The following is a 25,072-nucleotide window of genomic DNA, read 5'->3' as shown; positions in this document are numbered from 1 at the left end:
TGCTGGTGTTTGTACAATCTGATTAGGTAACAGCATCTGATACGGTATCACATAGGAGAGGATTCATCAGACTGAATAATTACATGGATTAGAAGAGGACCTCTGAAATGCTTACAGGGCTGGCTCAAAGCGAATTGCGATCAGCAATCCTGAAAGGAGATGCACAGGCCTCAAAGGAATTTACTGGTGGGGCACTGAAGATCAAGCTGATATTCTTCAGCATTTTCATTAATTTTTATGCATCACATCACAAACACTGAGAATATGCAGATTACATATGCTAAGGATGCAAATCTAGTAAGCACCACAGGCACAGATAGTTTTGAGACTTGTGTAATAAAAAGTTGAAAATGCCAAGCCAAACACTGGAGACTAATAACAAGAATTTCTGGTACGAGCCAGGAGCTTGTCTGTTGGACTAGGGGCATGAACACACTGCCAAATGACTGACCGGCAGGGTGATGCAGACATAGAAAGAGGCAAATGCATATGGAGAACTGGTGAGGCATTTCTGGTAGACACTGAGAAATATTTTCTTCTCTACAGCATCAAGGAGGCTTTCAGAGCATCCCCAATTCAGTGGAAGGTTACTAAGTTGATCCAGTGGTACAGAGAAACCTGATCAAGTGAGTGGAAACCAGAAGAGGTTGTTTTCCATAGCAAAGGGAAGGCTGAGAAGCTGCTCTGTTTCAACATAACCATGATGGAAAAAACAGGGAAGAAGTGCCACTTAATTCAGAAAACAGTGCTGGCCTTAGAACAAATGGGTATAAACAGGGATTGTATACAATCTGGCTGAAGTTTAGAAGATGGGTCTCCAACAACTGAAAAAGAAAACCGCTTTTCTTCCAAAGGTAACAAGGGCAAAAAGATATGTGGCATGATCCCTTTCAGCAATATATGCATCTTGTGCACTTGTAGGTAGGGAAACAGCTTGGAAAACAAAGGAGTGCCTACATCTTATTTTAAAATTATTATTACAGGTACTAATGTCGCTTGGATTGCTTGTTCCATTTCACCCCCTATTTCAGTACAACACCAGATTTCAAACAAGAAGGCTTCACCTCCTTTTGCAAGGGATGATCCAAAGGACAACCTCAGCAGAGGGTTCTGGCTTAAGTCCTCCAGGTCACATCTCAGAGGTGCTTTCCCTTAGCTCTCCAGCTGTCTTCTAACACCAAACAGCTGGGCCAGTCTCTGAGGCAGTATGCTTCAGTGCTGCTGAAAGCCTGGTACGTGTGTGCAACGCTCTGTTATGTAAGGGCAGGACTTGGTTGTTGGGGGTTTTTTATAGTCCTGGTTTTTTCACCCCACACTATGGTTACAGCTTCCTCTTGCCTCCCCATGTCCCCTTTCTCTAACAAGTAACAGGACAAATGTATAATAGTCTTTCACAAAAGCGTGCAAGGGAGGGATTGGTCACAACCATATTACCCCTACTTTCCTGTGCTCTCAAGCACCATAGCACCCTGCTCATCTTTCTTTGTACACTGCACTCATTGCACCAGCCAGAGCCATTCAATATTGTTATGTTTACAGATCTTCTTTTTTTTTCTTTTAATCATGCTGCCTTCAACTTTTATCAGCCATGCCCAAGTTATCTCCTTTAGCATCAGTTAAACCAATATTTTATCAGTATCACTGTCTTACATGACTACATGTGCAAAGAGAACAGATGAATATATATTAAAAGATACAATGAAGATAACTGTATGTACACTGCAAGTCCAGATAATGAGAAATTTGATTAAGGACTTTTTGGTGTTTTTTTTTTTTTTTTTTTGGGGTTTTTTTTTTTTTTTTTGGGGGGGGGGGGTTTTTTTTTTTTTTTTTGGGGGGGGGGGGTTTTTTTTTTTTTTTTTGGGGGGGGGGGGTTTTTTTTTTTTTTTTTGGGGGGGGGGGGTTTTTTTTTTTTTTTTTGGGGGGGGGGGGTTGTTTTGTTTTGTTTTTGGGGTTTTTTTGTTTTTTTAAATTTTTTTTTAACGCGTGCTATCTTGAGAGCCTTGCATTTAATAAGGTGCTTAGGCTTGTAAGGGTACAGAGTCTGAGGATTGCTTTGGTAAGAGTGTGTGACAGGATCTGTGTTCTTCTTTACCTGCTTAAACTTCAGAAAGGTAGGGAAAGGCATGAGACGTCCTACACCAGACAGATGTAGGAGCCAGCTGCTGTGCCTCCAGCATGGTTTGAGCCTTGCTCAAAAAATAGGCTAGGAATGAAAAAGACCCTAATTAGTTTGTTGCCTCAGTCCACTGGAAAGAAAGTCTTCTTTTATGTAACACCACCCCCCTTTGTGTTTTCCTTACTCAGTTTTGCTTGACTTTCTTTTGTTTGTATTACACTTTTTGATCTTCCAGGGCTACAGAGCCTCACTACATTAGACCACAATCCCTTCCAATGCATTTACCTGCTCTAAAGTGTTACTTTTAGAAAATGTATATACTGGAACAAACTTAGCCAAAATGCCTGATCATAAAAGTGGCTGCACTTGTTTTCCACAGCAGCTGCAGATGCTTCAGAGATGAATCCCAAGCATCCGCTCTGACTCTAGAAATCTTTTCCAACAAGCTTCTGTGTGAAAAATGCAGCAGGAAGAAGCTTAAAGAAGAATTCTTCATTGCCTTCTACTTTCTATAGGTATTTTCATCTGGATAATCTGAAAAGAAGGAAGCTCTCCTCATGAGGTTATAAGATGGAGGAAAACTGAAATGGAAAATGGAATAAATCTTTCTGTTTTGACTTGTGAGTAATAACTGCTGAAGCCAACATTTCCATACAAAATGCTCCACTGGTTTATGTGGCCAGGATGTTTTGCCACCAAAATCTAGGTGGAGTCAATTGAAATCTGTCCTGTGGGTTTTGCGGTGCACTAATGTTTTCTAAATTTAATATCCTTCAGGGCAGGAAGGCTTGAATTCCTGAAGATAGCAACTCATGTATTTTTTTCCTTTTTCTTTCTTGCCAAATAGACCTAGGTGGAAAGGTTTCTTACAGTTTTTTGTTCTTCCTACCACAGACCAGTCAATGAACCAAGGTTTATTCATTTTGCCCCTCTGGGAGTGGTGTTCATCTGCATGTCTGAGAGCAAATGACTGCTAAAGTGAGGATAAACATCCTGTAAATGTCTGGAGGAAGGAGAAATAAACTGTGCCTCTTTGAAGTAATTAAAAACTGAGTTTATCTTCTCCATTTTTCAATCCTTTGAAGAAGTATATGTGGTGAGCAGTTCACTGAGGAATCATGAACTTTATTCCCCTGCATTTTCTGCTTAAAAACTCATCAGCACATGAACAATTCAAAGAATGGTACTAAAAAGTGACAACAGGAAAGGCAGAGCTATGATTTGTCTGGCAGTGAATTTCCCAGTGACTAAGTACTCACAGCACAAGAGTGGAAAAATCTGATACTATACTTGAAGGCCAGAGGCCATAGTCCAAAAAAACAATCTCTTCTAACAAGGAAAAGGTCATCAAGACTAAGATTTCATTTTATCTGTCAAAGTGTCCTCAGTTTTTCATGGGCACGAGGGCAGTCATAACTTCAAATGCCAGACCTGAAATTCTGATACAGCCAATTTGGCAGATGATGAATGAAAACCTACCATTCTACTCCCCAGAGACATAAAGCATAAACAGCTTTAGAAGGTATCTGATAGAGAGAAAGGAGTATTCACTCCTTCTGAATGAAGACAATATAATGTTGTAAGCAATCACATGGGTTCCACAGAGAGAAATTGCTTTTGCCTTTGGCTAGAGAAGTTCAGTGCTTCTTGTCTTCTGTTCAGAGGTGGCACTGTAATGTACTAGAGGCCAAGAGATAAAGGACGACATTAATTAAAAAAAAATAAAATCCATCCACATGCAAGAAAGCATTTACAATTCTCTCATGGATTTTAACAAGACTTTTGAATTTGGGAGCCAAACCAGACAGTGGTGATTAAAACCACTACTCTGAACGTCTATTTAATTAAGGCTGAAATTCAACTAAACAATTTGAGCTGATCTGAAACGGAAAATGAGGTGGTTTGCCTCCTTCTGTAGTGAACAGTCCTACCTTTACAAAACTTTCTGCTAGAGGTTAACCTCTCAAACCTCTCTCGCTTATTTGCCAAAGAAGAGTAAGGATACAAGCATTTCCCTAGAAAGCCAGTAACTTTTTTACAGATGGTGAACAGAAAATAATGCACATACACCATGTAACTCCAAGGAACTAGAAGTCAGACCACACTTGTTTGCAAATACTGCAGACATTTTTTGTTCTTCAATGACCAGACTTTTCACTATAGAGAGTGACTCCTCTATATTTGCCTAGCAGTGCTGCACATATTTAGTTTTAATTAAGACATTATGATAACCAAAAATACTGTTTCCAGTCTTTTCTGATGATAGAAAGAGAGAAAAAAAAATTAAGTGCTGTACTGCACTACTGAAATTTGGTTCCATACCAGTGATGATCCTATAACCAGAGATAGATCTTTACAGTTCTGTGTGCATCAGAAGTCCTTTTCAAGTGCTACATTTAAAGTAGGTTAAACCCCAATCATGGCTTTTTTCGCATATATTAGTTCTCTCATCTTGAAACAGGAACAAAAAGCCCTCATGTAAAAAAACCCAAACAAAGTGGGACATTATAGCTTTGAAAGGTATCACCATGAACTTTTTCAAAGAGCTTATCTGTCACTTGTATACTGTCCTCTTCTACAGTGACGTGCAACAGATAACCTGATGCTTCCTTAAGACAGCAGTGAATGACTGAGGTCATTTTGTTTCTCCACTGCTTCATGGTTAAAACAAAGCACAAATAGTTGTTGTGTTTAAACTTTGCACATTGTGAGGGAGCAGTACTTGTGCTTTGACATCAGACCATCAGCTGGGTGAAGCCCACACAGCCACTGGATCACTCCATCCCCTCACTGTGATAGGGGAGAAAATGGAAAGGGTAAAGGGAGAGAACTCAGGGGCTGACATAACAACGATTTATTTGCAAAAGTAAAAGACACACACACAAGGAGAAGAACAGCAGAACACAAGCAGAACAAGCAATTCATTCACTTCTTTCCATGGGCAGGGAGGTGCTCAGCCATCCCCAGGAAATCAGGGCTCCATCATGCATAAAGGTAACTTGGGAAGACAGATGACATCACTCCAAATGTCCCTTCTTCTTCTTTCATCAGATCTTTTTATGCCGAGCATGAGGACACTTGGTCTGGAATATCCCTTGTGTCAGCTGGGGTCAGCTGTCCTGACTGTGTCTCCTCCCAACTCATTGTGCACCCCTAGACTCCTGGCTGGTGGAGTAAGGAGTAGAACAGGCCTTAACGCTGGGCAAGCACTGGTCAGCAATAACTAAATCTTCCTTTATTCTATTTATTACATTATCAACACTGTTTTCAGCACAAATACAAAACATGGCCCCATACCAGTTACTATGAAGAAATTTAGCTCTATCTCAGCCAAAACCAGCACAGTCAGATATCAAAATCTTCCATGTAAAGTACTTTAACTGAATTATCAGGCACTCTGTGTCCAATGCAGAAAAGAAAGTACTTGCCAATGAAACTACCTATTTATTCACTCATCACTGTTTTCCTGTACAGCTCTGAAAAAAACACTGGAGAAATGGGGACTTCTTTATTGACAATGTCAGCGCCATACATAGAAGAAAGGTTTTTGCCAAGTTTTCTCTCACCTTATCTTTCAAATCCTTCAATAAGGATTGAAAAACTTGCCATGCACCAATTAAACAAAAAAAGGCAACAGAGCAGCCCTAGTGCCTTAGAATTCCTGGAGCAATAGGGAGAAGATCTATATCTGATCTAAAAAGATCTGTTTATTAACTTAAAAAAATAAAGGTTTGTATTTTTTTAACCCTTTGAAGCACATGTTTTCAATTTCTGAATCTGGATGTTTGTCACGTCTGAATAACCTGAACTAATATTCAAGAATTAGCATGATAAATATAATAAAATTTGATTACACCGGATGCCCTAGAAATTTTTTTATTATTTACTTCATTGTCAACAAGCCTAAATATGGCATATGCCTGTCTTTATTAATTTAATCAAATAACTTCACTACATTACTTCTCTGAAGGGCTTAAGTCCACAGCTAGAATAATTTCAGACCTTCTTACTGTGCGAAGGCATTTCACTTCTGTATTTGTATTTAACTAAACCGGCTCACATGTTCTAAGCCAAGTCCTCTCTTTCAATATGCACATCAAAGGAACAGGAAAGCCTGTGCTCTGATGCTGTTATTAATTCAGCAACTGGACACTGACCTGGAAGGGCACTTTTCTTCTTCACAGCCTTCTCATTCAGACGGCTTCTTACAGTGATTCTCAGATATTTGAGATTTCAAAGCTGTCTAGCAGAGTTTAGGAAATCTGACTTAGTGTGTTTTAAGCCAACTCTTTTGATGTGTTTCTTAGCAATGTGCTCAGCTTGGATTTCCTAGTAAGAAAATTACTTTTTTTCCCCCTGCTTATAGCTTAGATGCTTGTTAGAGGCAGATCATTAGTAACTAACTTGGCAGTATCATTACCTTCAGCTGCTGGCTCACTAGGTGATTCACCTACCTTACTAGAAACAGCTAAATCCAAAGATATAATGATGTGATGTTAATTCCCTTCAGCAAGACAGGTAAAATGCAGAGGTTGAAGGCAAGCAGCTTTGGAGAGTGGCAGCTATCCAAACATCTACCACTGCTGCCTTTTGCAGGCTTCTTTAAAATGACTGCATTGGCAGAAGGCAATGCCCTGAGCAATCCTTCCAAAGCTATTGTACATGCTCCACGAGGTATTGTGCAGCCTACGTCTGTATGGTGGATATAAATTTTCCTCCTGAAAGGAATAAATCTTTCACAAGTAAGCGAAAGAGAAGATATGGTTTCTAAATGAATGATTCATTGTTTGAGGGTGCAGCCTTGATTTGTTGGAGTTGCTACGATACCGCAGCAGCAATGCCAACTTATCATAGCCCTTAACGCTCTCTGGAAGCTCAGTAAGCCGAAAAGGCATTGCTGAGAGAAATTATTTATTTTGAAACAGGACATCTGTATTTACCACAAAACTATTTTCAATCTCCAATCCAATATTCCTCCATAGGCTGGCTTCAAATTATGCATAATTTCCACACACTCTCCCCCCGCCCCCACTGGTGGTTCTGGGGGAGTGAAGGGCATAAACAGGAAGGCAGTGTACACTGAGAAAGATGGCAGGATGCCCCAAAATGGTGATTTAAACAACTCTCTTGCTGAGCCTGCCAAAACTTGGGTTTGGGCCCTTTTTGGATTAAAAATATATATATACTGTCAACAACTTTCTGCTGTATTGAAAGCATATGTGGCTTTGCTGATTCATGTTTATCCAGTAAAAGTCTAAAAGCATATAGTGCATATTCTTTGGGGAAAAAGCACAACAGGGCTACATAAGAATAAAGTCATAATTTCGTGGGAATCCTCATAGTTAAAGCTATAACTGTAGCAACACCAAATTTCTCTTTCGGCAGCATAAAAACTGCATTATATGAAGCTGATACCCTAAACCAGGTGTCTGCAGCAGGTTAACAGTACAAAACAAGGAACTGGCACCAACTAAATACCAGAGCCTCTTAAACATTACCAAAAGTCATGGGTGAAGCTGGGAGTGAGGTTAAAATCAGGGAGAAAGAAACCTCAGCGTGCAAATTTGTGATGCAGAAAACTGAGGGGAAAATGTGGAACTGAATTGCTACTGCTGCTGAAGGAAACTTGGCTTCTACTGCAGAAGAGCCTGTGCCTGTCTTAGGAAGAGGAAACACTTATGTCATGTCCTTCCTATGGGCTGCAGACTTTCAGAGAACATGAAACAACAAAAATAATTTAATAAATAAATAATTCCATCCAGTTATTGCAAAATTATCATGATGATAAAAACATGGCAGCCTCCAGGTAAAGATTACCTAAGCACACACATCTCTTCTGTTGCAAAATCAACTCAATTTTCTGCAAAGAACTGTAGCACATGTTGCCACCTCTCTTCTTCCAATGTTCTCATTAGTCCTCCTAAATTCAGAAAACAGAGAGTACTACAAAAATAGGAAGTCAGAGAGGACTTCTGATTGCTATTAAAAAGTTTTCTGCTCCTATACTTTGTCCCTGACAAGGCACAAAGTCAAATAAAACAAGCAGGATGGAAAACAAAGTAGGAAAATTGCTTGTAAAGAAGATACTAGATGGGGAAATGGATGCCCAGCAACTAATAACAAAATGAACTCATGATTTTTAGCTTACTCTTTTTTTTTTTTTAGTTTGTAACCCTGAAGTTTTTATTTTATTTTAAAAAATTGACAGATTTCTTCCCAGTTTCATGACTGAACTGGCATGAGAGTTATCTTTGGGTGGTTCTTGACTAAACTGAGTATATCATGCTTTGACACGTAGAAACATCATTCTTTCCTGATGAAGTTTGGTAAGTGGCGCTTGCTTTCAAAGTGCTTTGTCTGCCTGACTGACAAGTCCATCGTTTTTTGCTTTTGGTGCATGCTGAGAAATGACCCAGATTGTTTTTGTAGGACAAAGCACCATTTTAGTAATGGTCTTTCTTAAATAAAATCTTATTCAAAATTGCCATTAAATCTTTCTTCTCCATATCACAATTAAAAAGTCTCACTAAGTTAGAGTACTGATATATATCAGCATATATATCAGAGGATATCCACTGGTATCTGAAGTGTGATTTGAGATGACTTCTATGCACAAAAGATATTTGCAAAATAACTGTGGACAATTTTGGAGCCCTAATCTTACTGACCCAACTTCAACGTACCACTGGCATTACACTGAACACACACACTTCAAAAGATACAGCTTTAATATAAATATATGGAACCTGAGGCTAATTTGGCTCGTCATTTTGCAGTTTGCTTAAAAGGCTGAATAATCAGATGCTTCATCCTTGGACTGAAGAAGGATATTCTTTCTAAATCCTATTACTTTTCAGTTTTTCCTCCCTTGGTACTGTGGTATGTGAAGAAACTGCTGAGACCTCCTATTCCTTTGCTCCTTGATAGTAGCAGGAAAACAAGGAGGTTAAAAGAGCAATAAGGGAATTAAAAGGATTCTTAAAAGAACTTGAAAGGAAGTACAAGCAGTGTCAGGAGGAAAGCACACTCTCTGAATGAACGCCACTGCTTCCTGACAGTATCTCCAGCCTTTGATTAGGCTCAGCCCCTGGAGACTCCTGAAAGAATCCTAAGGGCTAATTAGAAAAATGACATGAAGTGATGAGAGTTTCCCCAGCTGGTCTTTATTCTCTACTTTCCTTCTGAGGAGGGGGAAACAAGCAGAAGGAGCAGATACACAGCAGTAACATCAGAAATTGAGCCACATTCATTATGGTGGTTATTCTATTGGATTTGTGTTGCAGTTGCAGGGATTGAGCTGCATGAAAGGAGGCCACAGGATTAAAAAAAGGTCACTCCTAAGAAGCCATCCCTTGGTGTGTGTGTGAAAGGCTGTAGGAATAAAATGACTCTCAGGCAAGGCTGTGCTGTTGCTACACCTTTTTAAATACAGCCAGGGGTGGAAACAGCATGAATAATTCACCCAAGAGACTTGCTAGATTGAAGTGGAAGAAAAAGTGAATTTCCTGCCTTTGCCACCAGTATTTACAAACTGTATCTTGCTTTTTAATCTTTCTTGTTGGTAATTCTTACTGCTCTCCTGACACTAGATTAATTTGTAGTTTGGCACATTGTCTGAAAAACTGAGGGCAGTGACATAGCAGAAAGAAAGAAGAAGATAAAAGAAAATCAGGAGCCTGAATTGATTTGCCTGCACCAGCAGCACAAATACAAATTATAATGGAAAAAAGCAACCTTCCATGTAAGCTTCTCAGACTTACTGTAGTTTATATGTAAAGGTAGCTCTACCTAGAAATAGGTACTGATATAGTTGATTATGTTATATGTTAGCTTAGCAGGAACATCCTTTGACAACTGTGGGGATAAGAATTAATTCTCCTTGGTCTGGCATTTCTGTGCAGACAGATCATGGCTGTTGGGTAACAAAGTCTCATTACTGGGTATCTGACAAAGAAGACAAAAAAAAAATCACAACAACTGTGACACAGCTGTCCTAGAGGACGGAGCTGCACCTTCCAGCCAAGCTGAACCATTTCTGAATACACCACAACAGCTTAAAAGCATAATGTTATACAAAAGGCAGTAAGATGCTAGTGGTGGCTGTCACAACTAAAACCTTTAGCATGATTCGGCACCGGGTTGGGAGGGGGTGGGGAGGCAGGCAAATATCCCAGGGGGAATCCTCATATAAACCAATTAGGCCCCATGTGCAAAAGAAGAGCTCTGTATGAAAGGGCTGATCTCCACCAGAAAGTGACATTTGCTTCTCTTTAATTTTAATACTGTTTTAATAGGATAAGGGGTCTGTGGCTCTTTCACTGCTGAGAAAAACCCAAGTATCAATTAGAGGCCACAGCCAATATGGGGATAATAGACAGAGACATGCAGGGATGCCCACATTCTGTTGTCAGTGGTAAGAAGCAAAGACTATTAAAAAGAAAATGACAGTACTTTGCCGAAGGATGTTTAACAGAGACAAAACATGGCCTGGAGTTCTTAAGGATGTGGTCTGAAGTGAAGGAAGTGGGTCCTGTTTCTTGCCTGGCTGTGGACTTAAGTGACCTCCAATGTACCGGCATCTTTGCAGTGTGCATTGAGAATCTGAGTATGTAGAAACCACATCCCAGGAAATGCAGTAGTAGCACAGAAATACAGAACAGCCCATGCTGACCTTCACTGTGTGGATTTAGATATCCAATTTCTATATATATTTTCAGAGAATGACTGGAGGCTTTTCACCCTGGCTGGAGGAATACGGCACAGTCAAGGAAAGACAATTGAGTGCAGTCAACAAAAAAAAAGAGATCTGTGCATGCCTCTAGAAACTACAGGTTTAGCAAAACTGTAGTACATCAAATCTAATTTTGATTTTTTAAATTATTTTACTGAATAAAAGGAGACTTTTGCTAAGCAGTATAAGAGCTTTTAAACAAAGAGGATGATCCTCCTGGCCAATATGGGAGCATGTGATCTGCTATGTCCACTGTAGTTTCACTGCTGAAGACAGACAATACCTCCATAGCAGACAAGTCATTCCACAAAAGTCCCTCAGCAACAGCTGTCCAAAGGAGTTGCTAGACTAGACAGACATCCAAGTGGACACTGAAAGACAACTAGAAGGGTGCTGGATGATCTGGTGTTGGTAACACAAATTTACTCCTTATTCAGACCATTTGAAATACTACTACTCTACCTCAGAAAATAGTTAGAGAATAGGTATCTGAGGTGTGCTTTGAGATAAGAGTCCTACACACAAAACATGCGCTAAATTTATGGGAAGCAACCTGTTTTCTGTGAAGGTATTTAAAGGAAAGGTATCTGAGGTGTGCTTTGAGATAAGAGTCCTACACACAAAACATGCAGCTACATTTATGGGAAGCAACCTGTTTTCTGTAGGTATTCTGAAGGTATTTAAAGGAAGAAAACTATATCTGGAACTATTATCTGCTTGAAAACAATGCTGACAAGAAAAATAACAAGCCTGTATCTTTCAGCATCTGCAGGGTTAATTTGTTTTGCTAAAAATGCAATTGAGTCACACTCATCTCTAGGCTTTCAGATACCTTTTGAGTGGGCAAACCAAAGAATTTCTGCCAAATAATAAAATGCATGTAGAAATTAATAAATTGACATCAAACAAATCAAACTAATTGATCTGGTTTCGTAGTGTACAGTCAGGCTGACACTCCAGTTACTGGTTTTCCTCAGTGAAATTAGGAGAGAGATTTTTTCCCAAAAACTCTCCCAAGGAGGAGGCACCCAGCTGCTATGGAGTCTCAGCAGGCAGCCTAAATCCCTCAGATGATGCCAGGTCAGAGTATTTATTACTTCCCCAAACTCCTCCTTCTCCTTGCACTGCTGAATCCAGGCATGGTGGGTTGTTCTCCATCAGGAGGCAGGAGCAGCAAGCTTGTTCTGGTCTCTCCTACAGAGTTTGCTTCTCACCTCAAAGTGTTTTGTCATCCAACAGCAGGAACCATCCCATCAAAGTGTTCATCAGTACTTCTGCTCACCTCTCCCTTCAGCTCACAGTGTAAAACCTTGAGCAATTTCCCGTAGGAAGGACAGCAGGCACACATACTAAAAATACTGCATGGACAAATAGTCCAGAAAGTTCAGGGCAAGGAACTACCTGATAGAAGTATGCTCAAAAAAAACCCAGGTCCTGAGGGAAGAGGAGACATCACACAGTGCCTCTGTCCCAAAAGAGAGGCCCTTACCAGTGGATTATGTTTTGCACCCTATTAATACAGAGACAGACTGTGACAAGAAATCTCACAGTAAAATAAATGTCATGTCTTGCACAATAGTTATGTTTTTGCAAATTGCAATATTGCACATGAACAACCATTGCTCTTTCCTTAAAAATGGAGACAGACAACCCCAGCACTGGTGGTAGAGATGCTGGAAGCTGCCCAGCAGGAGGCTGCCCTTGCTGGCTGCAGGCACAGCAGCTGCCTATCAGCCTCTCTGGCACATCTTCTCCTCCTCCTCCTCCTCCTCCTCTCCCCCCCCCCCCCCCCACCCATGTCCTGCCTCCTCCTAGGTCAATGGAAACATTTCTTTGGCTTCAATGGATGCTGCACCAGGTCCTCTATCACTCAGTGAATTGGTTTTGTTTCTTCTGGGGTGGCTTCTACATTTGCAGAAAAAGTAATGGTGATAAACCTAAATTCGGGTGGAAAAAGTAAGAAGCAGCATGCACAGCACTCATGCCCCCATGATGTTGTGGCTACAGGGAGCTGCCTTCCCCAGCACCAGAGGCATGGAACTGGGGGAGATACTGGCTCTCTGTGCCTCACAAGCCCCTGCAAGAGGCAGTCAAGCACAAAAACCACGCCTGTGCGGAGGAGGGAAGGAAGCAGGCAGGGACAGAACACCAGAAACATGGATATTGTATTCAGTTTTCATCCAAACCAAGCCACTTGTATGGCGGTTAAAGAGCAAGACTGGAAAAACACATTGCTGAGCAATGCTGTAAAGAATTTGTACTACATCAAGAAGTAATGTTCAGCACTGTTCAAAAATAGTAAGTCAAGAGAACTTATTTTGACCTGAGAAGCCTGCATAAATACATATATCTCTGTGTGAAGAAGTTAAAAAGTGCTCTCAGAAGCATCCCAACAAGCTTACTTTATTTTAAAGTTGCTAATCTTTTCCTAAATTGAGTGGACATGTAGCTGCCTATTAACATGGTTGCATGTTCCTATGGCTCTTAATGAAAACTTTTTTTAAAAAAAACTTTTTGAAGCATTTTCATTAATAGAAATGTCAGAATATTTCAGGTCCTCCAGGGAGAACGTATGACTTGTTAATAGGCAGCTTTAATAATTTAAATGCCAATGTAACAATACAGGAATGGAAACAGTATGTTCCAAGAATGCTGCAGTGAATTAGTAATTGTGATCTGCTTGTAATTGCTGATTATCCCCATGATTTCTACCCAGATCCAGCAAAGTGAACATTTTTCTTACTGACAAAAACAAACTTGGGAATAGTATTAACGTAAAAAAATTGAATCAACAGCAGCCTACTCTGTTTTCAAGAAGGTTTCAACTCTTTGCATCTTTCATCTAAATAACTGCAGAGGTTCAGTGTATGGAGCAAGAGACCCTACTCAGAGAGCAGGAGTCGTGTCCTGCAGTACGTAAATAGCGGATCCTGTTACCAGGCACTGCCACTGCAATGTCAACACAAATACTGTCGCTAGGGCGAGGAGAGCAGCCAGCGGGCTTCAGAGGCAGGCAGCTAGGCAGAAAGCAAGGTAGCACAACGATTTTTGTCCCCGTTTAGGGCAACTTTGGGAGAAAATCTGCAGTTTTTGCATATGCCTGGGCAGTTTTTGCATATGCCAAGAGGTATTTGAATGAGATACAGGATACGCTGCAAAATAATGTATGTTCATTTGGATGTGTTGTTTCTACCAACTGTCCCCCTTGGTCTCATTTCTCTTTTGACAATATTTGTTTCGAGGAAAAATTTTGTGGTTTGGAGGGAGTAATAAACACAGCATTGGCACACATTTGCATGAGCAGATGCTGGGTTTCATCTGTAGCAGGCTGAGAGATCAGAAGCACAGTCATCAGGCAGTATGAATATGAAAGCCTGTGCAACAGGTATGATTACAAAGGAAAATGTTAAAAGAGGAGTCCAAGACAACAGATGGTTATGATAAAGCAGAAAATGAATAAACAAAAGTTGTGAAGGAGACTATCAAGGGACATCAAGGGTATGCAGTAAAGAGCAGCGAAGTGCAATACAGACTCAAGGAAAAAAGAATGCAAGAGAGTCAAGACTTTAAGCTTTGCCAGGCAGTATTCACTGTAGATGAAATTAATTGCACTGAAAGGAAACTGATGTCAGTAGAGAGATTATTAATGAAGACATTAGAAAAATCAGCTCTTGCAAATGAGCAGTTCAGAGCACCATCAGGCCAGCAGCCTGTTAAACAGTTGATATACAGTGGTCATCAGGAAAATGGGAAAGAGGTGAAGGTACTGAAGAAAAAAACAGAGAAGCACAGATGAGTAGGAAGTACTGTGGAAGGGGCTGCACAAAAATATAAGATGATTTTAATAAAACTCATGCCAGGTCATGCTGGAAAAAATATGAATTTGGCTTCTCAGTCTGTGACACAAGAAAGTGCTCACCCAAGACTGGATCCCTACACTATGCTCAGTGCTTTTTGCAATTTTACCTCTGAGCCACATTCAACACTTGATTGCTACCAAGTTTTTTCAAGCCTGACCATGAAATAATTCCTTGAGGCATACACAAAGCTGCTTTGAAGTCAGTAGAGCACTACAAGGATCGTACCAGGACCACAGTGACACTGACCATGATTATTTTGTAGACTACTTGTAAGACACCACTCAAGCACATAGAAAGCCTTTTTGCTATTTTTAAATTAGTAGAAGACAAACCTAAATGATTTCTGAAGTTTATGGTTCTTGCATGGTGTGGAAAAAGTCATGGACTTGATGGATTTAGTTATCCTGTTAGAACTATTTTATAATACTTGGGAGTTAAAGGTAGAAATTTCACATAATTTATTAGACTTAATTGGCAAAGGCTGTAGCTTAACATTATTATATTTCTAAGATTTCAAGTGTTTTTCTTCACTTGAATGGAGATGCCCAGTGGTATCAAACATGCTGGTGGCTCTGGAGGCTTTCTCGGTTATCAAGTGAGAAAGCCTCCAAATTCTTGGAGCTGCAACTCTTCAGTTTATGCTGAGTGACAGAGTTTTCAGAGTCCTAAGGCAATATGTAACATCACATAACCTTGCCTGACAGACACTAATTTAGCTGTAGGTTGTCCAAAGAGACAAACAGAAACCAGGGTCTCATGAAAATCAGGGTAAGCCAAGATGGAATAAGAATTTAGGTAAAATGAAAGAAATACTCAGACAATGTCTCTACCTCCTGAAACAAAACTTCACAAGAGAGAGTACAGCACATCATCCTTAAGTGATGTTAACATTGCACAAATCATGTCATGCTAGTGATTACTTAACTGTTGAGGATAACTTATTTTAATAAATACCAACCTAAAATCTGACTCTGAAGTCATTGCTGATAACATCAACATGTGAAAGAGAAAAAAAATGAATAAATAGGCTTTCAAATTTGGATCTGCTTGCTGCTACCCCAGACTTCCTGTGTGCCCAGTCAACTTCTGTGTATCATTTTTTTATTAGATGATTATACAGACTTATAAAGTTTTCAGAGTTTTATGCCTGCCAGAAAACTGAGTTTGTATACGGACCTGTAGGTCTTTATTTTCCTTGGCCTGAAGTAGGTTTAGGGTTTTCCCTCCCTCCAGCAGCCCCAAGATGTATTTCTTTCACACAAAAATTCAGTCTGTTGACATGTAAGGAAGTAGAACCTTGTGATCCAAGTGTCTAGTCAGAGCAATTCCTATCCCTGTCCAATCCTACATGCCTGCCTTCACCTACACACACATACACAACCATCCTCATTTATTCAAGCACTATACTTTCCATTTTGTGTGCATTTAGTGGTGTGTAAATGCGGAAGCAGACATGACTGAGATACAGTGCAGAGATTTTGTAGAAGTTTCTGTTACAGTTGCACAAGAAATTAACAGAATTAGGCAAAACAAAAAAATGCTGTTTGCCTTTCCCAGCTTTGGAAATTTTTCCTTTTGATCACTGTTTGCCAAGGAATTTGAGGGCCTTTAAAGTATTCAGGGACCTTCACTGACCTAGCTTTGCCTTCTGTGTCTCTTCTTCTCTTGAAAACAGCTGGCAAGATAAATTCTTCCAGATAACCAAGGGTCATCAAGGTTTAGTAACCTTCTATGGGAGCCCTTGCAACATCACTGCTTGCAACTGCAGCCAAATGTGGAATGTGGAGGCAATTTAGATAGCAGAAGGAGGGACTGGGCTTACAAACAAAATAGGAGCCTGGTTGATATTAAAGGTGCTTACACAGAGCTCATAATCTCCTCAGTGCAGCTCACAGGTTGCCCCTGCCAGCAACAGGTGAGACACGTTCTCTGCAGCCCACAGCAGCTGGCACAGAAACAGCAATGGTGCAACACCAGCCACGGCTGGCCTCAGGCCAGGCAAACCCTGCTTTCCTTTTGGTGTGCTGGGGAAAGGAGGGATTTTAACTTCATGTATTACTTTGAGTTTTTCTTTTTAACCTGAATGAACCCCTCAACAGTATGAGCAGGTGCAGGAGGACAGCTTCAGAGCAAGCTGCCTCACTGTGCCAGGTCTGGTGCAACACATCTGTAGGGATCTCCAGAGCTCAGCCTTGCAGGAGCCTCCAATACCCCTGACACCACAGAACACTCAGGATCAAGTCCCTGCTACTGAACTGCTGCATTCACAGCAGGAGATCTGTTTTCAAGGTGGCACATTTTCTCATTTGCTTTGTTTCTTCAGTTCAAAAACACTAACTTGAATTTTGGCAAATTTTCAGTGAAAAGCAGGACTGATTGTTGCAAAAAGGAAGATGCGAGACTCGTCTCCCTGGGCACATTCCAAATATTTATATTTTGCCTTTTAAAGTCCACTTCTGTTGTCAGATACAGCCTCATTGTTCTAGCAAGCAGCCAGAAATACAAGATGGCCTAGAGTTCAAAGCAGGGGGAAAATCAGTGCACAAATTTCATTTTATCACACATACACAATGGTTGGCTGAATTTGCTTCTACCTAACAGCCTGCAGCCCAAACATAGTATTTACAGATAATTCACATTTCTTTTTAGATTGGCTAACTATTCATTGAGCAGGGAGGAAATAACTGACAAAGGAGCAAGTGACTTGCATCACAGAACTGCACTTATTAGATAGGGCAGGTGAAATGTTGACAGTCACTAACAGTGAAGAAAAATCTGAACACAGAGTTCTTAACTGGGACAAACATTAAGCAGTGAGTTATAATTACCATATTATTTGTTTACAGCATCTCTTCAGCTGATGACTTCAAAAGTACATAAATTACTTAAGCAAAATTTAACTTTAATACTAATGAGCTTTTTTCGGACAAACATTAAGCAGTGAGTTATAATTACCATATTATTTGTTTACAGCATCTCTGTCCCTAACTTTTACTTCTTCAGCTGATGACTTCAAAAGAACATCAATTACTTAAGCAAAATTTAGCTTTAATACTAATGAGCTTTTTTTTAAAGGGAAGTAGCTGCAGGGGACTGTGGTGTCACTAAGCCCTCTGGTTTGTCACTGCTCCCCAGTTCAGCAGTGCAGTTCTGCCCAGCTTAGCTGCACTCCTGTGCTGAAGCTGCCAGAGATAGCTTTGGGACCCACGTGACAGCGAGAGTGTCAGCACTGTAAATAATCCTCAGTGGATCCTGGCTATGGAAGGGAAGAAATTAGGTGCTGATTGAGTAAGAGGGGCTGAGATGTGGGAAGGGGATGGGGAGGTAATTTGATGGAAGAAAAATAATTTCTTTAAGATTGTGAGGTTTTCTGGAAAACATATTTTTATCACTTTTTATCTTGCATGCTATTACCCGTCAGGCTGTGAACAACCGCACTGCTGACAACTAAGCTGAGAACACAGAAGCATTGCTGCCATCAGCTGTACCCCAGCCCAGGAGGCAGCAAAGTGGCCATTCAGTACAGCAGGTTGGCTTGGTATTTGGAGAATTCATTGCCTATGTTTAAAGAAGAAACATGACTCAGATACATGTAATCAAGAGTATCTGCATAGAAATTGGAGGTTGATGTTTGCTAGCAGGCAAAGCACACTCTTTAGAAGCAATGAGCCCCATTGAAAAGGTGGGTCTTTGGGTTTCTGGAGAAAACAATCTTTTTTGACTACTTCTGTAACTGCAAATACGGAATTACAGTTGCAGTGTCATGCAAACTAGAAAGAACATTAGAAGAAAACAGTACTTTCTTTTTTTTTCCTGTTCTTTTTAAACAGAATATGCTGGGTGTTCAGAATACTAAGTAACTACAGTGTAGATGATCTAGAATGAAACATGGTGTTAACACACAGAATGCTGTAACTGAACTTAATTGTTACTTGCTTGTTTGAAACACAGAAACTGTCCTTTCTTCAAGTCTAAATTCTCTGGTCACAGACACAGTAAGGCAGCCAAGATATTACAATGAAAAATTCCCTTTCACTGTATAAGCACACTTAATTTTTATCTTAAGCTTTGCTCTGGTATCCCTAAGTCTGCATGTACACTACCTATGAGATACTGAAATTCTACAGTAAAAGGCTGAACTAAAAACCTACTGAAGTGTAGATAAATCAAGTAAACCATTTGTGGGTTGTTTTTTTTCTTTTAGTGTAACTATACATTTGTGTGGGATTATACTGAAGTGTAGATAAATCAAGTAAACCATTTGTGGGTTGTTTTTTTTCCTTTTAGTGTAACTGTACATTTGTGTGGGATTATCTTATAACCTTTAACTTTTTTCTCCAATTTTTTCCCAAAACATAATACCACAAATAATGCCGCTTCCTCTCTACAGCTCTTGTATAGCCTCCCCAATTTTGAGCTGTCTGAGGCTTGCTTACCTGACTTGGCTAGACTAATGGGTTTTTTCTATTCCTGCTATTAGTTTAATAAATACAATTGAGACAATACAATATTGGTTGAAACCAATATTGAACCAATATTGAAACATTGGTTCCTTATGTATTTTTAAAATAGGAAGACAAAATGTAGCTGTAGCTTCAGAGCAGCCTGTTTCATGTCCTTAACTAGCCCTCCTCCTTTGACTGTGTTAAGAATGGGTAGAGTCAGCTACATGTATTGTTATTCTTTTGCAGGTAACATGAACATTTGTCACCAGAGAAAATTGTGGAAAATAGAACTATTCAAGGACAGTAGTTCTCAATTTAGTTTCAAACAGAAACTTGCCTGAATCACTGCCTTAAATTTTGTTTTCATGGGATTAATGTTATGAGGAATCAGCTTGATCTGAGCTTTATTCCCAGAAAACATTTCTCACTTCCATATAGTAAAAATTGTCTTCTTGCTTGTTCAGGCCTGAGCTTGATCTTCTCAGCAGTAACCTTCTGTCAGTGGGCAAAAGTTATATTCAATGGAGGCATCAAAGACAGCACTCCTTGGATATCCAGTGAAGGCAAATGCAGTGGTTTCCTTATCTCTCCTGGGAGCTCTGCATCTTACTATATACTTACTAACACCAGTGATTTCTTCACAGAAGTACCCTTCAGTTACAAATAAAGACCAGGCTGTTGGACCATTAAAAGAAAAGAACATTCCTCACCTTATTTTGTTAAGTTTCATGAAAATCTGTGAGATTTGGCTGCTGCTTTCTACAACTGACATCCTGCAGCTTCATTAGGATTATCTGGTATGAGTTTGTTAAGTAAAAATACTTTTTTCACACACTGTCTCCTCTTCTGTCAATGATGAGTGCCAGCTGCCTTCTCCTTCATTGCTGACTTCTCTGTCTGTGATACAAGTGATACAGAAATATTGTTGAGGCAGTAATACAAGTATTTAAATTACTAACTTCTCTCTTCTTTTCTTTTTTAACTTCTCTATTCTTTTCTTTTTTCTTCTACAAGTATTTAAATTACTAACTTCTCTCTTCTTTTCTTTTTTCTTCTGAAACATCACTACTACTATGCAACAAGCACTCAGCAGTGATTTCAACATTACTGGAAGCAAAAGAAGCTGAATCATGTTATATGAATAAGCAGATACCCCTCACTTTTACAACAGCAATAACTTCTGATGGAAGTTGTGGAATCTTTGGCCTTGATGTTTGAGAAACTCCAAAGGGCACAGATGGTGTAATTTCCTGTAGGTGAAAAAGTGGTGGATCTTCATCTCAAACCCACATTGGTCTGATGGGTTAACAGTCTGGGTTTTTACTGTCTGAGTAAAGGGAGGTTTGCTTATTGGCATCCCAGGCTCTTGAGTTTTATTCTGCTTTTTACATAATAAGTTCTTTGTCCAGAAAGCAAAGAAATGTGATGACTATAGCTTTGTTCCAATGTCTGGGCTGAGTTTTGGGCCATTAAGTCTCTTTCCAATTGTAAGATCTTGTTCCTTCAGGCTTTTTTATGTAATGGGTGATAAAGGAGTTGGAAAGCAAATTTATTGCCTCTTTTTCTTAAAGGTTTTCCTTTTCATCCTTGACAGTGCTTACGGAACCTTTACTGCTGAAGCTATTGGATTTCTCTTGAGTGTCTTATTCCTTGGTGTCATTAACAAGATAAGTTATCCTTTCCTAAATCTCCTCCTCCTGTTCTCTTTCAAGGGTCATGTTTTTGCATGGCTTCAATGTTAATGTGGACAAAGTTCCCACTAAGCATAGGGAAATTCTACAGGCCATCTTGGATTAAGAGTGCATTTATTGGTCATAGATCTTCATGTATCTTTTCTGTGAGTATCAGACATCATAGACAGCCAAAAACTTCCAGTGAGCCAAAAGGAACTAGAGCCACTTTTATGTCATGTGAGACTCCTTTTTTTTTTTTTTAACCCAGGTTTCTGTCTCTCTGTTTTCAGCTTGGAAACCCAGCATTGTGCCCAATATTCACATTCCCTGTGGGGACTATTTCTGATGACTTCACAGTTTCATAATGACATTGAGCAACAGCTGACATCTATCTGCACAGGCTGCAGCCATTTCTATTTCCAGACTAGCTTTATTCCTCTTAGTTAACAATGATACAGCAAATTCCTAATTCACTACCAAGAGTGAATGAAAAAGACCAGTCTTTTAAAAAGACTGGGGAAGAAAGAAAATCAGTTTTCTGCTTTCTAAGGGCATTGCTACCTTCTATGTTTGTGGGGATCGTCATGATTATTGAAGGAGAGAAGATATTTAGGGAAATACCAAATCTGCACCCATTTTCCCATGCATTACTCTAGCAATGAGGAGTGATCACAGAGATGAAAAGGGAACAGCTATGCTGCAGTGAGATTTCAACCTTCCTGAGCCTAGAATGTAAGTATAAAGTACACAGATCTGCCACTTCATTTGTGGAAAATTGAACATTGCCCTGATTAAAAAAAAAAAGAAAAAAAAAAGAAAAAAAAAAAGAAGGCAGCTTTTATAAAGGCGGGAGGAGGCGGGAGGATTCACCTCTTTGCATATATGGCAGTGACAGAGTGAGACAAACCTTTTGGCCTACCCCTTCCCCTGGCCATCCCTCCTCAGCAAGGCTGAAAAAGGAGTAGGGCCAGATGATGGCCACAGGTCAGAGCAGAGAGGACACACCTCATGGTTGGGCCTTTTGCTTCCATTTGCTGTCAGCAGAGTAACTGGACAGTAACATCCAGTTACTGACGAAGCACTGCTTCATCAGTGCTCCAACACGTGCATGTGTGTGGTGAAAGTAAAAAGAATCCCAAAGTCCCCAAGCAAAATGAAAGACTCTTCCCTCAGCCTCAACTCACCCAAATGAAAATGCAGAATCTCTCAGACACAGAATTAAGACTCTTGTGTTTCAGAATTTGCTCGTCTTATATCATGCATTGTTCTAGTGACAGTAAAAAAACATTTTAAAATAACATTTTTAACTTACTAGAACAACACCAGTACAGCTTCTTAGTAGACCAGTCATGCAGAGGCCAACAAATTTAACAGCCACAGTTCTAAAATGCCACATTTTTGAAAGTACTGTGTCTTATAAAACTTGTAACAGATTTTTTTTTTCATTACTAGTTGCTTTGTTTTCAGAAGGACCAAAGCAACATAATTCAAATTGATGAAAAATATACAGACTGAGACTTCCAAAGTGGCCAATAGAACACAAGCATGTCTCTTCCTGTGTTGTGAGTACAGTCTGGATGCTTCAGTCTTTAAAATGATTTTCATATCACAACAGCAGCTTGTTATTTGGAATGCAGGGAGAAATAAGCAATGAGAAAAATGGAAAGTATTTTATGTTTTTAGTTTTCCCTAAATCAGGATCAATGGCAATGACAAGATGATCAGCTTTGATTTATCATTAGCATGCAAAACAGAAAAAAATGAACAGATAAGCAGTCCTGTGAACAACAATAAAAGGGCAAACCCTTCCAAATTTTGTTTAACATGTGTAATTGAATGAATTTCTTTATGAAATGGAATATACATTGTCTTCTCTCATCATGTTTTTCTCATTCTATTGAGCAGCCTCCATCCCCGAGCTCATCCTTCTTCTGTCCCATTCCCCGCCCCCTGCTCGTTCTGCTGGAGCAGAAAATGAACAGAGCTCTGTTTGTTCGCCAGCAGCAGCAGCAGCAGCACAGCAGCAATGTCAGCCCTGCAGAAGCAGCTCCCTGCCTCTGTGTCCCTGGGTGAGGGGACACCTTCCATTTTTGGGAATCATTCCTAAGAGAGAACTGGGTTTGTGAAGGTCTCAAGTGAGCAATGACCTGCTTTAAAGAAGGTAGAAATACTGAAAAACAAGTATTTTAGAACCACAGCATATTCAGATTAAGCAGTTTTTACTACCTTCCCTTCACAAAGGGAATGGAAGCTACTTGCAGGGGTGTAGTCAATCTGTTGTGATGCTCCAGGCACACCTGTAATAGCATGACTTTCATTAATGCAATCTTAAAAACAAGTTGGTCAGCTTTCCTGACCCTGCTCTTTCCAGAGTCTCATTCTTCTGGTAGATGGGAGCCTTCCTCATTTCCAGTTTAAAAGTGCTCATTGTCTATTCACAGTCATATGTTGCTACTCAATTTCCTCTTGTTTGCAGGTAGGCTACCATCTTCCCATCAGAAAACATGATCCCATCTCCCTCACAGACAAACACCTTAATCAATCTCTACCTTTCTTTGCTGGGCTACAGAAACCAAAACCTTTCAGTTTCACCTTCACAGATAAAAGGATGAAAAAAAAAAAAGGAGAAATTAATAGCTGGGGTTTCTTTTGCCTAATCTTTTGAACAAGTTTGAACTGACCTGCCTTAAGTATGTATGGTCATAACTGTGACAAATATCCCAGGTGAAATCTCACTTAGAGCATGCATTACCTCTACTGGGGACAGGTCATCAGATAAATCCTCCAAGACCTTCTATCTTCTGATCTTTATGTTACCCTCATAACTCCTCTTCTGCCCCACCCCCAGAAAACAGAGCCCTTTGTGGTTATACTTCAGGCACCTTGCAATTCCTAGGTAGGGAAACATCCATCTGTAGTCATTAGGAGACAACTCTGCTTCATCAACTTTAGAGGTTTGCAATTTGAACTTTTAAGAGTGCTAGGCAAGCCAAAACCAATATGCTGCTGAAGCTGTTATTTCACAAATTTTTTTATTCAGAATACTTTCTCCTAGTTGCATGTTTTGAGTCCTTCCATCATACAGTTGTTCTCCATGCTTCTGCTTTATATTTTTCTTCATTGTCAACCTCTGTAGAAACACTATCAGCAATATCTGTAAGGTAGAGACATTTTCAGAAAGAGTCTTAAGATCAATGTTGGCTCAGCACAAGTTTAATTTGGAACATGTGATGAGTCTGACTCACACTGTGCTATTCATGCCATCCATCCCTAATTTGGAACAAGCCTAGTAGTTTAGTTATGACCTGAAAATGTCTGAAGACAAATTATATATAGCATTTAAAAAATATTTATAATGTTAAAAATGGTCATGAACATCAAAGTCCCTCAAGGGATGCACAGGTTCACAATGGGGACGTTTCTCTCTGAAGCCTACAGCAATCACCTTCACAACACCTGGACCTCTGCACCTTATATCCATGCCCACGTACAACTGACTGAGCTTGGCATGCTTCTCCCAGGTTTCCTCAAAGGATTGTCTTTGAAAGAATACACCAAAGAGCAGACGTGCTGTCTGATCTGAAAGGGGCTTTGTTGAGACTAGATTGTCTCAGCACTCCAACAACTTTATCTCTGGTCATGCAGGTAAGAAAATATTCCTGTTTTCAGAAGCAATGAGACCTAACCACAGCCATGAGACCTAACAGCAGGATGAACAGGCATGTGGAGAATGCAGGCAATGCTATTCTTGTCTGTGATCCAGAAATTGGCTTTAACAATTAGAGAGAATAATCACTCTGACCTTGGTTTGTAGGTACTTTGAAAAAAGCCACCAATGAGGACACCAGGCATTTACCATGTGCCATCAGACATCAACATGCAGGGACAAAAATTTCACTGCTTCTCCTACATGGCATCATGCTGAGCAGGAATTCCAAACAGGCCACCTGGGTGAGGATGAAGGGGAGCCACGGTTCAGGTAGTGAAGTAGTAGTCACAGCCGTGCCTCGCCAGCATTGTACCATGCCAGTCCTAGAGAAAAAGTATCAGAACCAGACTGACCTGGACCTAGCTCTGACACGGTGGGATGTGAAAGGAGGAACACGTACAGCTGGTTAATGTGCAGCCTGGTACCACAACTGCATGTCTGAAGGAAGGAGTGGCAAGCACGGACCCTTTGCTAGGTAAAAAGTCTTGCAGCTTTACAGAGCTCACATTCTTCATTTGAATTCTGTCTGTCTCAT

At 40.1% G+C, this 25,072-nt stretch overlaps 1 protein-coding gene and 1 long non-coding RNA gene across 2 annotated transcripts in view; both read right to left on the bottom strand.

The window, feature by feature from the left end:
- ANKH (ANKH inorganic pyrophosphate transport regulator) overlaps positions 1 to 25,072 on the bottom strand; it is a 100,858-nt gene that overhangs the window by 61,922 nt on the left and 13,864 nt on the right. The window lies entirely within an intron of this gene.
- LOC120504877 lies at positions 4,970 to 23,632 on the bottom strand. Its single transcript, XR_005628138.1, has 3 exons — positions 22,013 to 23,632; positions 19,866 to 20,052; positions 4,970 to 5,284 (listed from the first exon to the last, which is right to left on the bottom strand). It is a non-coding gene; the product is annotated as an uncharacterized LOC120504877 (long non-coding RNA).

The sequence above is a fragment of the Passer montanus genome, unplaced genomic scaffold (assembly GCF_014805655.1).
Source record: "Passer montanus isolate IOZ18808 unplaced genomic scaffold, ASM1480565v1 scaffold31, whole genome shotgun sequence".
NCBI classification, from domain to species: domain Eukaryota; kingdom Metazoa; phylum Chordata; class Aves; order Passeriformes; family Passeridae; genus Passer; species Passer montanus.
The sequence above is the reverse complement of the archived record's forward strand: the minus strand, read 5'-3'. Positions and strand labels throughout refer to the sequence as shown.